Raw genomic sequence first — 12,486 nt, 5'->3', positions numbered from 1 at the left:
TTTTGTTGAACTAAACCAAGCATGAAACTCAGGGCAAAAGAAGACAGTACAGTACCATTTGGTGGCCAGTGGTAAAGAATCTGCCTGTGTGACTTAGCACGCACACACACCAATGCAGGAGATGCAGGTTCGATCCCTGGGTCGGAAAAATCCTCTGGAGAAGGAAATGGCAATCCACTCCAGTATTCCTGCCTGGGAAATCCCATGGACAGAGGACCCTGGTGGGCTACAGTCCATGGGGTTGCAAAGAGTCGGACAAGACTGAGCAACTGAACAACAACAATAATAGTACCATCTGGGGAGGGATTTCTATTCTTATCAGTACTTATAGTTTAGAGCACACTGCGCCTTACCTTATGGTTATCTGAGATGTCTCAACTACTCCTCAGTAGATTGTGGACAGGGTCTCTGATGTACTCCGTTTTTTACCTCCTACTATATCCCATAAAGGATCCGATACCATTGCTGTCTATTGTCTTACATTCTATAGATGGAGCACCAAGAGAAAAGAAGAAGGGCTCCCAGAACCTCAGGCCACTCCTTCACCCTTTGATGCCCTCCTGGGCCAGAATATTTATTTATGCTGAGTATAGGCAAGGCTTGGAATGCTTTTCTAAAAAGAGCCACCCGTGATGGGCACTGGCATGGGATTTATTTTCCATCCTAGAGAAAGGAAGAAAAATAAAATAAGAGAATAAGACTCAGGGAGTCAAATTGAAGCTCAGAGAAATATACTGTTCCATGTCACACAGCTGGAAAATGGTGGCACCTCCAAGCAAGCCCAAGGCAGTCTCACTCCACATCCTTTCCACTCTACACCCTACTATTTCCTGATCCCTAGTACTTGAAAGAATACTTTATCCATTGGAGATGTATCCAATCCAGATAGGCTATCTCACTGCTTTTTTCTACTTACTGAATGTTCAGGTCGAATCTGAGTTTGAGTCTTAAGACATTCTGGTAGATTTGGGGAAAACACGATGCCTTTGTGTACAGGTTTTGAGGCCTTCTATCTTTTACACATATCAAGTTTCCCATTATACAGACTCAGAGGTAACACCCACATTTGAGAATTAATATCCCATAGCTGCAAAAAGACAGATCATTGCAGGGAAGACAGTAGTTATGAGAGGCCACAGGACTTGGGGGAAAGAATGCTGGATCAGAAATAGAAAGACTAGATTCCAGTCCTGTTCTGCCACTGATATTAATGCAAACACTGCAGACCACCCAGTCACAGTAAATATTTGTTTAATGAATGAGGGAATGCTGTATGACCTTGAGTGAATCACCTTAACTCACACCTTCAATGAGGGGGCAGATTAGGTGATCATACACATCTGTTCATTCAAAGAGTCTAAGCAAGAATGTGCTACATTGGAAAGTAAAAATTGACTAATTCAGAATGAGAAGTGAGGCAAAGCAGAATTCTGCCTGCTCTTGGAGACCTCCACTCTTTTCATCCTGGGTGACCCCCTGGAAGTGGTGAGAGGGGACCCTACTGACTGTGGAAGACCAGAGGCAGCCTCCAGAGGACAGCACAGCAGCCAGTGCAGGATCAAGTCAGGCTCCTTGGGAAGTGCGTCAAACCATCCCCTTGACACAGGGGCTCTCGGTTCAACAACACTCAAAATGAAAGGCTCCAGCGTGGTCTTTTGAGTTGACCACAGGGCATACATGCCCCCTCGCTTAAATAGGACTGTTCTGTGTAAACTTGGCAGGAGCAGAATTTGTGATGAGAGGGATCAAGCTTCTGGGCATTCCACTTGCCCACTTTAACATTTGTGAACATTGCCATTTGGGAAAGACCACTGCATACCATCCACTGCAGGGGAAAAGGCCTGATTCCTTGCAACTGACTCTGGCATTCCAAGCCTTTTTTATAGGATGGTTGTGAGAGTGATGCTGAAGTAGTCTGCCAACTCTGAATTCACTATACAACAAAGTAATCAGAATCACAACAAAGAACAGTAATTATTCACGATAAGAACAAATGGTTTTGTAGAGCCTCCTATGATGCCAGGCACTAAGCCCTTCACTCAGAGTCACTCATTTAGTTCTCACCACAACCTTTTAGGCACACACTACCATCATTATCCCCACTTGACAGGTAAGGAAACCGAGGCACACACAGGCCAATGTCTTGCCCAAGCTCACTCAGCTGGTGGTGCAAAGCCAGGTCTACATTCTGCATCTGGCTTTTTGAGATGCTGCCTCTACGGATCTGAAAGACATCTATGGTGAAGATACCTACATATACAAAGTGAAGGATGTTGGTTGTATGAATGGTTTCTCAAGTGGCCATTTTCCATCTTTTCCTCACAGAAACAGCAATCAGAGAACCACTGAGAAAACTAGTCCAACTAGATATACCTGATTCTTTTCTTTTTATATCTATTGAGTGAATGAGTGAATGACGTTGCTCAGTCATGTCCACTTCTTTGTGACCCATGGACTGTGGCTTACCAGGCTCCTCTGTCTATGGGATTTTTCAGGCAAGAGTACTGGAGTGGATTGCCATTTCCTTCTCCAGAGGATCTTCCTGACCCAGGGATCGAACCTGGGTCTCCTGCATTGTAGGCAGATGCTTTACCGTCTGAGCCACCAGGGAAATCTTATATCTACTATACACTATTAAAGATAAACCATCCAACCTACTAATTTACAATTTTCCTGGAAGATTAACAGCCTACATGAAACTCTTCCTCTTACTCCCCAGCCAGCTTCTGATCAGTAGGCAGCCTCATGGCTAAACATCGTATGAGCATATATGTGCCAAACTGGTCTTTAAGCATGTAGAATGGAGAACCAAAGTTCTAAGCACACTGAGCTTAGGGAAGGCTTCATAAAGAATTCCGGTACTGCCTCTTTGGATGCTGGGCAGTGTGATTATTTCAGGAGCTCTTATTACCTTTGAGCTGCAGTTTCTTTAGGGAGACTCTGTACTTGGGTTTTCCTGGGTTTCATATAAAGGAACAAGATGGCCCTGTGGACATCCTGGGTACCTATGACTCCTATAGGTTAGTGTAAAAGTCAAGTGCAGATGCAACTCTCAAATTTCTGCTGCAACCATCATTCTGAAGACTTAACATAAGACTCTCATATTGAAGCTATGAAAAGAAGCCCATTATACACCAGTTTATTAATACAATGTCTATAGAGAAGGTCACTGCTGCTTATCTGGGATGCTGGTGAATGTGCTAAATTATATCATATGGAGAAAGGGTGCAGGAACTGGTGACATTTGGGCAAGATGGCACCTACCATTGCCTTCAACATTTCTGGGGCTGATGTGGAAGGCATTGAGTTTTGTTTGGTATAATCTGTTTTAATGCAGGGATAGCACCAGGATTTGAATCAATAACAGGATACATTTTCTAACAGTAGGAGTTGTTCAAAAATAGAAGAGGCCACCTCAAGCCTCTAAAAATAAAAGCAGAGATGATACACTAAACAGATTAAATGACTGTGATGAATACTGTCAAAGGGACTCATGCTTTGAGAGAAGAAATGGCTTAGACCACTTTTGAGGGAGGTTCTTCATGTTCCCCAACCTCTCTGAGTCTTTGAAACTGCTCACTGACCGAAGAAAACAAGAGTGAAATGAAAACAATTGGATTTAAATGTCATATAATACTTTCTGTGAAACTATTTTGTCATAGTTGTATGATTGGGAACAACTAAGAATAATGATTGTGAAACACAAGAGATGCAAACTAGATTTAAGAGAGATTCCATGAAGACTCTGGACAATGCAAGGCTGCTGTAATGTCCATTCCTCACTATGGCTTAAAAGCAATGCCTACCATCCCTCTAAGCTGCCCTAGCTATACCAAGGGCCAGAAACTGCTTAACGCTGTTTCTCCCAACCCCCACCCCCCGGTATGAAATGCTGTGGGCTTCCCTGGTGGCTCAGCAGAAAAGAATCCGCCTGCCACGCAGAAGACACAGGAGACACAAGTTTGATCCCAGGCTTGGGAAGATCCCCTGGAGAAGGGTATGGCAACCCACTCCAGTATTCTTAGAGAATCCCATGGACAGAGGAGCTTGACAGGCTATAGTCTATAGAGTCACAAAGAGGTGGACACGACTTAAGTGACTGACCACACATGAAGTGCTATGACTATAAAGTATTACAATATCCTTCCCATTCCTTGAAAATGTAGGAAGAAGTCTGAGCAAAAGGATTTCAAATATTCAGTTCAGTTCAGTTCAGTTGCTCAGTCGTGTCCAACTCTTTGCGACCCCATGAACTGCAGCACGCCAGGCCTCCCTGTCCATCACCAACTGCCAGAGTCCACCCAAACCCACATCCATCGAGTTGGTGATGCCATCTAGCCATCTCACCCTCTGTCATCCCTTTCTCCTCCTGCCCTCAATCTTTCCCAGCATCAGGGTCTTTTCCAATGAGTCAGCTCTTTGCATCAGGTAGCCAAAGTATTGGAGTTTCAGCTTCAACATCAGTCCTTCCAATGAACACCCAGGACCAATCTCCTTTGGGATGGACTGGTTGGATCTCCTTGCAGTCCAAGGGACTCTCAAAAGTCTTCTCCAATACCACAGTTCAAAAGCATCAATTCTTCGGCGCTCAGCTTTCTTTATAGCCCAACTCTCACATCCATACATGAACACTGGAAAAACCATAGCCTTGACTAGATGGACCTCTGTTGGCAAAGTAATGTCTCTGCTTTTTAATGATTTAATATGGTCATAATATTAGCAGCCCAATTTCCTCACCTGGTCAGGCAACGCCTGCCATCACAGGACCTAGGTGACAAAGCAGAGAAAACCGGACTGTTGCAAGCATGGCAAGTAAGTCAGAATAGGGAACCATTTTGGGATCCATTGGAAAGTAGGGTTTCCTGCACTCATTCCTACGGCGTCCTGAAGCACGTGCCTGAATGACATGCATGTGTGATGCAGAAGCCCATCGGAGGCCATGGGCAGGCCCTGCCCCAGGCAGTAAGCATCCACTTTGCCAGCCTGACTCCCAGCTGTTTCATAATTTCTGTTCAGTTTGTGAAATAACAGGGCAAAAGCCCAGCTAGAAAGCGTTCAGTTTTCATGCCGATGCTAACAGCGTCCAGGAAGAAAGGGCTGCTTTGCCCCCCAGCCGCGGCTGTGGCTCGCAGCCCTCATTAGGGTACCTACAGCTCATGATTAAGTGAATTAAAGGCTGCTTCTCAGCAGTGCCAGCGAATTAACACTCCAGGTCCCGAAATGGGAGACTTGTTCTTGCTCACGGTGCTTTATTCTGGTGGAGGGCCTGGGATTGTGGCCCGTGGGTAGGAATGCAGCAATCCCTGTCTCCTGCCTGCTCAGGCCACAGTTGGCTGTGGCCCTCACCTGGAAGAGAGATGACTCACAGCAGCCACACAAGGCAGACAGATGATAGGAAAGAAAACCATTCCCCTATATGGGCAACTCTTTTTCTCGATTATTCATTCAGGTACTTACTTGGTGCCAGGGACTGTTCTAAGAGCTTTGTATGTAGTACCTCATTTAACCCTCAAAACTGTTACTGTCCCATTTTACAAATGTGCAAGGCTTCCCCGGGGACTCAGTGGTAAAGAATATGCCTGTAATGCAGGAGATGCAAGAGATCTGGGTTTGATCCTTGGGTGGGGAAGATCCTCTGGAAGAGGAAAGAGCAACTCACTTCAGTATTCTTGCCTAGAGAACCTCATGGACAGAGGGGCCTGGTGGGCTACAGTCCATGGGGTCGCAGAGTTGGACATGACTGAGTGACTACAGTCATGTATTTTACGAACTACATAAAGTGGAAACTGACGCATAAAGAAGTCATGTCTTTCCAAATATATCACAAAAGTATTAAGTGGCCGCTGCTGCTGCTGCTGCTGCTGCGTCGCTTCAGTCGTGTCCGACTCTGTTGGACCCCATAGACGGCAGCCCACCAGGCTCCCCCGTCCCTGGGATTCTCCAGGCAAGAACACTGGAGTGGGTTGCCATTTCCTTCTCCAATGCATGAAAGTGAAAAGTGAAAGTGAAGTCGCTCAGTCGTGTCCGACTCTTAGCGACCCCATGGACTGCAGCCCACCAGGCTCCTCTGTCCATGGATTTTTCCAGGCAAGAATACTGGAGTGGGGTGCCATTGCCTGCAGAGCCAGGATTCAAACCCAGGATACCCTCTCTCTCACTTTTCTTTCTTCTTCTTTTTTTTTGATGTGGGCCATTTTTAAAGTCTTTATTGAATTTATTACAATATTGCTTCTGTTTTATGTTTTGACTTTTTGGTCCTGAGGCATGTGGGATCTTACCTCCCTGACCAGGTATTGAACCTGCACCCCCTGCATTGGAAGGTGAAGTCTCAACTACTGGACGACCAGTGAAGCCCCCCGGGGTAATCTCTTACAATATCCTTTACTGTCCTTTTTCTTTCTTTCTAGCAATAGGGTCCCTCCCAAAGTGCTGTGAAGCTTACTATTCAAGCATCACCAGATCTCTACCTCTTCAGGTGTTTTGTTTAGGTACCGGTAGGAGGTGAGAGCTGGTGCAGTCACGGCTGGCAACAATGGGATCATAATTACACAGTGTTGGAAGTGACAGCAAGAAATACTGATGAGAATCCATTACAAAGCAGAGTTTCCCCAGCAGAAGGTTCTCTGAGGGTTGACTAGGAAGGAGACCTTCCAAGGTGACAGCTGAGCCTGCAAGATGAGGTGCATCCAGAAGGATGAAGAGTGGGCTGTGTGCTGGCACTGGACAGCCAGGATGGCCAGCTATGTTAACAGTAGAGGCAGACCCTGGCCAGACAGCAACAAGAGGGGTGCTCTCAGAGAAGTCCTCAAAAGGAGATGGAAAAGTAAATGGGGAAGGTACATTAGAGAATGAAGGACAACAGACAATGGAAATGCTATTCAGAAAATCCTTATGCTATGCTATGCTAAGTCACTTCAGTCGTGTCCGACTCTGTGCGACCCCATAGATGGCAGCCTACCAGGCTCCCCCGTCCCTGGGATTCTCCAGGCAAGAACACTGGAGTGGGTTGCCATTTCCTTCTCCAATGCATGAAAGTGAAAAGAGAAAGTGAAGTCGCTCAGTCGTGTCCAACTCCCAGCGACCCCATGGACTGCAGCCCACCAGGCTCCTCCATTCACGGGATTTTCCAGACAAGTGTACTGGAGTGGGGTGCCATTGCCTTCTCTGCAGAAAATCCTTAAAACCAACCAAAAAAAATAACAACTCAAATCACCAGTTGCAAAATGACAATAAAATATTCACCCAACAATGTCAACCTGTTCTTCTGTCAGACATCGTGCCAACCCTTCTGTACCTATGATTCCAGCTACCTCTCAACATCCTGCCAAGTAAATAGCATATCAATTGTGTATATAAGGAAGCTGAGGGTCAGAGAGGGCAAGTAATTTGCTCAAGGTCACACAGCTAGAATGAAATCTTGGTCTCCACAGCTTCAAAGCCAGCGTACTTTGCCCCTACACTAATCTGCTAGCCAGTCAGCTGAAAACTGGATAATTTTTTTTTCCTCTTAATGAACATAACCAAATCATCCCTAGTATTCTAACAAATATTCTTTCCAATGTATGAATAAAAGTTTACCTGTTGGTACACTTGTTTTAATAAACTCAAGAAAGTTTTAGTGCTGCACATAAAAGAGTACAGTTTTGGAAATTATATCTCAGACTTCAGCCAAAGACACACACTCCAGTAATACTAACAGCTAATATTTATTGAATAAGTGCTAAGTGTTGCTGCTATTCTAGACTCATTTAGTCTTTACAATAGGCCTGAGAGGTAAATGCCATTGTTATTTCTAGTTTTACAGGCAAGGAAACGGAAAGGCACAGGAAAGTTCAAGAACTTACATCTAATATGGAAGCTAATGTCAGCCAAAATACTACCCTCAACAGAAGTTCCCCAAATGCTCTGCTGAAAGAAGCTCCCCTTGGCAGGATTGTCGCTCACTGACTCTTGAAGAGACACGTAACTTCCCCTGGTTCCCCTCCCCTCTTTTTGGTCTGAAAGCATCTGGGACAAACTTCTTAGGTCCCAAAGAGTAACCTTTCCCGCCAGTGGCTTTCCTGGGCTGGGGCTCCAGCTGCCGCAGCTTTTGTGAGGCTGGCCTAGTCACCTGAGTGAAAGCGAATACTGAGAGATGATGTGAGCAAATCTGACCACAATGGACCAGCAGGTAATTAGGATAGGTTCTCCGAATGGAAGCATGAGATGGTGCCTGTTAGCCATGTTTAACCTGGATTCGACGAGTCCGTCGAGTGTGAGATCTGTGTAGCTTTTGCGTGTGTGCTCAGTCACTTCCATCGTGTCCTACTCTTTGCGACCCCATGGACTGTAGTCCGCCAGGCTCCTCTGTCCATGAGATTCTCCAGGCAAGAATATTGGAGTGGGTAGCCATGCCCTCCTCCAGGGAATCTTCCTGACTCTTGCTGGTTGATAAAGCCAAGTCTTTCACAACCATTTTCCTGGTGAATCCTCACAACAGGTTTGGTGGTGGGAACACACTTTGTTAGAAGCCTTCCTGTAGAGCCCAGTAAGCTCTGTGGGGACCAGAGAGTTGCCCAGGCAAGCAGGTGGCACACAGTGGCCCAAATCCAGACCTTCTGCCTTGCTGAGCAGGTTGCTTCCCCTCCCCCAAAGCAGAGAGGAAGCGACTGTGTTCTCAAGAGAGTACTACACCAAAACTATATTTTGGATGTCCTATTTGTTACTGAAATGAAGAGATGCTGTTGGCTCACTCCTTTGGTCAGCATCCTGCAGAGCTGCCCCTATAACTCTATTCTCCACTTGAATATTTGGTTTTCTCTGCAACAACATCAAACCTACATCTTCGTTAGTCTTCTGTGCTCAATACTTCTGCTCTACTCTAGTTCTCAGAGAATTTAGTTCCCAGACTCTCATCCTCTCAATGTCTACTTCCATGACCATAAACCGTAATTCCCATCTTTCTCCCCATTCTTGATCCTTCTTCTATGACTCTATCTATATAATCCAATTGCATCTTTGATATTGCCAATGGCTGCTCCATACGTATCTATTTTTAAATTTTTTATTTACTTATTTATTTGCTTTTGGCTCTGCAGGATCTTCGTTGCTGCATGGGCTTTTCTCCAGCCCCAGTGAGTTGGGGCTAGGCTATTCTGTAGTTGTGACGCGCAGGCTTCTCATTGTGGTGGCTCCTGTTGGGGAGCACAGGCTCTAGGGCGCACAGGCTTCAGTAGTTGTGGTGTGTGAGCGCAGTAGTTGCAGTTCTCAGGCTCTAGAGCACAGGCTCAATAGTTGTGGTGCACAGGCTTAGCTGTTGTGCAGCAAGTGGGATCCTCCTGGACCAGGGAGCAAAGCTGTGTTTTCCACATGGGTAGGTGGATTCTTTACCACTGAGCCACGAGGAAGGCCCGGATGCATCTTTAACTTACTGGTGTAACTTACTACATTCCAAACCAATCTCATCCTTTGCACCCAAACCTGGTCTGCCATTTGAATGCTCCAGCCTGACACTGGGGAACCTTCTGTGACCACCACCCTTCTTCATGGAAGACATCTGATCAACGACCACGTCCTGCACGATCTATACACTTCATCTCTCTCAAATACGCCCATCTCCATCTCCACCTTCCATCCTCCTCCACCTCTCCATCTCTTTCCTCCATCTCCACCCAACCACCATCCACCTGAAAGCACCGCCCTCTCTGGCCTGGGCTAACCAGTCTCTCCTATCCACTGCTGCTTCCTCCCAATCACTTTCATTGTAGCAACTGAAGTTTCACTTTAAAAATGCAGATCCGGTCACATCCCCTTGGTTGAAATACGTCAACGACTTCCCATGATTCTTAGAGCAAAATATGACATCCTTAACCAGGCTTATGAAGCCCAGCAACACTATGCCTTGGCTTCCCTCCCTAGCATCCCTGCATGCCCCACACTGCCTTTGGCTGGATACTGACCGACAGGCCTCCACGCCAGTCTAGGTGCCCACTCCCACAGCCTGCTCCCGTACCACACTATTCTTTTCTACCATAGCAATCTGGCAATTTGGCAACTAATGAATGGTTGGTTGGATGATTATTTGCCCAATGCCAGTCTCCCTCACAGATCTCATCTGTACAAGGGCAAGCCATTCCCAGTGTCCAGCATGGTTGTCTGCACAGTGGAGCTAAGCATTCACTAAATTTGTCAAGTGACTGCCTGTAGGAAAAGGCAGTCACTTGAATTTAAAAAGTTTTAATTTAACTGCATGCTTAAACAAAGAAACATTTGAGCCTATAGTCTCTAAAAGCCCCATATTGTATGCTTAGTCACTCAGTTATGTCCAACTCTTTGCGACCCCATGGACTGTAGCCTGCCAGGCTCTTCTGTCCATAGCGATTCTCCAGGCAAGAATATTGGAGTGGGTTGCCACGCCCTCCTCCAAGGGATCTTCCCAACCCAGGAATCGAACCCAGGTCTCCCACGTTGCGAGTGGTTTCTTTACTGTCTGAGCCACCAGGTAAGCCCTAAAAGCCCCAGGCACTCATAATAAAAAGTTAGAGGCCTATAGGGAATTTTAGACTCCAGGCTCTCATTTCGTATGTCAGTGCCCAACTATTACTGGACAATGAGATATTTGTTGTATTTAAATTTTTTTTCTGGTGATGGAACCAAAATGATATTAATATCTTCTAGCTAGTTTTTATAACTGGTTGATGTCACTATGGCCTTGAGGCACCAAATGAGATCTAGGTGGCTTAAAGATTAAAACTTACCACCATGGAGCAGGTTGGTGCTCCTGGGGTCAGTGTCATTCATTTCTGTGACTGAAAGATACTCTCCCCAGAATGAGGGTATAGAGGGCTCTCAGCAAGTTGAAAAATATATATAGTAATTACGAATATCATTTCAAAACTCTTGAGAAGAATCAAGCATCACAAATCATCTTCCCAAGGTTAGTCTGAAAAGATGACCAGAGTAGGCACCCCAGTACCTCAAGGTCCTGATTCCTGGACTCTGACTCTATGGAAAGTTGTTCATTGTCTAAGCCAAGAGTCAGAAATTTTTATTGAACTGAGTAAAGATAGAGGAAGCCCTCTATGTGCTTTTTCTCATTATTGATGGGCTCATTCAGCTTAGCTAGGTTTAATCAGATTCCTGGAACTTAGTTATAAATTGCACTTTATTATTGGTCAAAGAGGAGTTGTGTGCCTACCATTTAACTGGCCTGAAGCCACGTCCTTTTCATGAAGCTGATAAATGACCACAATTCAGTGTACAGTCAAAGTCCTTCTAAGAATACACAGATCCTGATTTAGAACCTAGCCAGAACCACATGCTTACCTAAAAATAGCAAAGGACAGGCAGGGATTCCTTAGAAACCTCTGGTCAGAGGTGACATTTGAAATCACTGTGGAAGTTGAAGAGCACAACCTACACAGCCTCATGTCACCAAAGGGTTGTCTGTGTGCCCGCTCAGTGGTTCAGTTGTTTTAGACTCTTTGAGACCCCCTGGACTGTAGCCCACCAGGCTCCTCTGGCCATGGAATTTACCAGGCAAAAATACTGATGTGGGTGGCCATTTCCTACTGGTGGTCAGGGAATCTTCCTGACCCAGGGATCAAAACTGTGTTTCCTGCATTGGCAGGCAGGTTCTTTACCACTGTGCCACCTGGGGAAGCCCAAATGAGGTGTCCGAAGGGCCTTTATTTGGAAAAGGGAATGTATATTGCAGGATGCCAGCACAAAGCCACCTGACTCACAATGAAGTGAAAATCACAAGCCTAACTACGGACTTTGGCTGCTTCTCTGTGACCATGTGGTGTGAGTTCCTACTCAGAACCAGAACCAGCAGTCGTCACCAGGGCAGGGCAGCAGGCATGGACGGGATCCAGCAGGACAGGAGGCAGGAGAGATGTCCTGACGGTAGGGACAGTCATTACTCAGGGGTTCACAACTTATAGCCATCTGAATATTTAGCATTTCTTTGTTTCTCTATTGAGGAATAGGGGTAAGAGAAAGGATCAAAAGCTAAAGGCGGTAGAATCTCTTGATGCCTTGTGGTTACAAGCATTTCTGCTTCTGGTGAGAAGCTGGAGTGCATGAGCGTGGCTGCCCAGAGCAAAGAATTGCCGTGCACGCCTTCTGTGCCTGCAGGGACATAGAGGGTGTGCCCCCCGGATGCTGTGCTCCACTGAGTCTGAATTTTCTCTTGCATCCATTAGAGGCTCCAGAAAATGCAGCAAAAAACAGACACGAGGAGGCCTTGGCAGGAGCTCTGACTGGGAGACTGAGAGACAGAATCCAGTTCAAAGATGAGCACCTACTGGGCACGGCTTATTTGACCTTGCTCAGAGATCCTTAAATTCTCAGCGTAAAAGACCACAGAAGCTGGGGCCAGGAGAAGACTATGGAAAAGCACACTGACCCTGGCTTACCAAGGGAGAGGCAGGACAGACACAGTGACAGTGGCTGGGCTCTGGAGTCCAATCCACTGGGTTTGAAACCTGGTTTTGTCTCAAGCTG

General features: G+C 46.0%; 1 protein-coding gene and 1 non-coding gene across 10 annotated transcripts in view; both read right to left on the bottom strand.

Annotated features, from left to right (window-relative positions):
• TNIK (TRAF2 and NCK interacting kinase) overlaps window positions 1-12,486 on the bottom strand; it is a 406,980-nt gene that overhangs the window by 83,935 nt on the left and 310,559 nt on the right. The gene's annotated exons all lie outside the window — the stretch shown is intronic.
• TRNAC-ACA (transfer RNA cysteine (anticodon ACA)) lies at window positions 2,539-2,611 on the bottom strand. The gene has a single exon. It is a non-coding gene; the product is annotated as a tRNA-Cys (tRNA).

This window comes from Bos mutus, chromosome 1 (genome assembly GCF_027580195.1).
Source record: "Bos mutus isolate GX-2022 chromosome 1, NWIPB_WYAK_1.1, whole genome shotgun sequence".
NCBI classification, from domain to species: Eukaryota; Metazoa; Chordata; class Mammalia; order Artiodactyla; family Bovidae; genus Bos; species Bos mutus.
The sequence above is the reverse complement of the archived record's forward strand: the minus strand, read 5'-3'. Positions and strand labels throughout refer to the sequence as shown.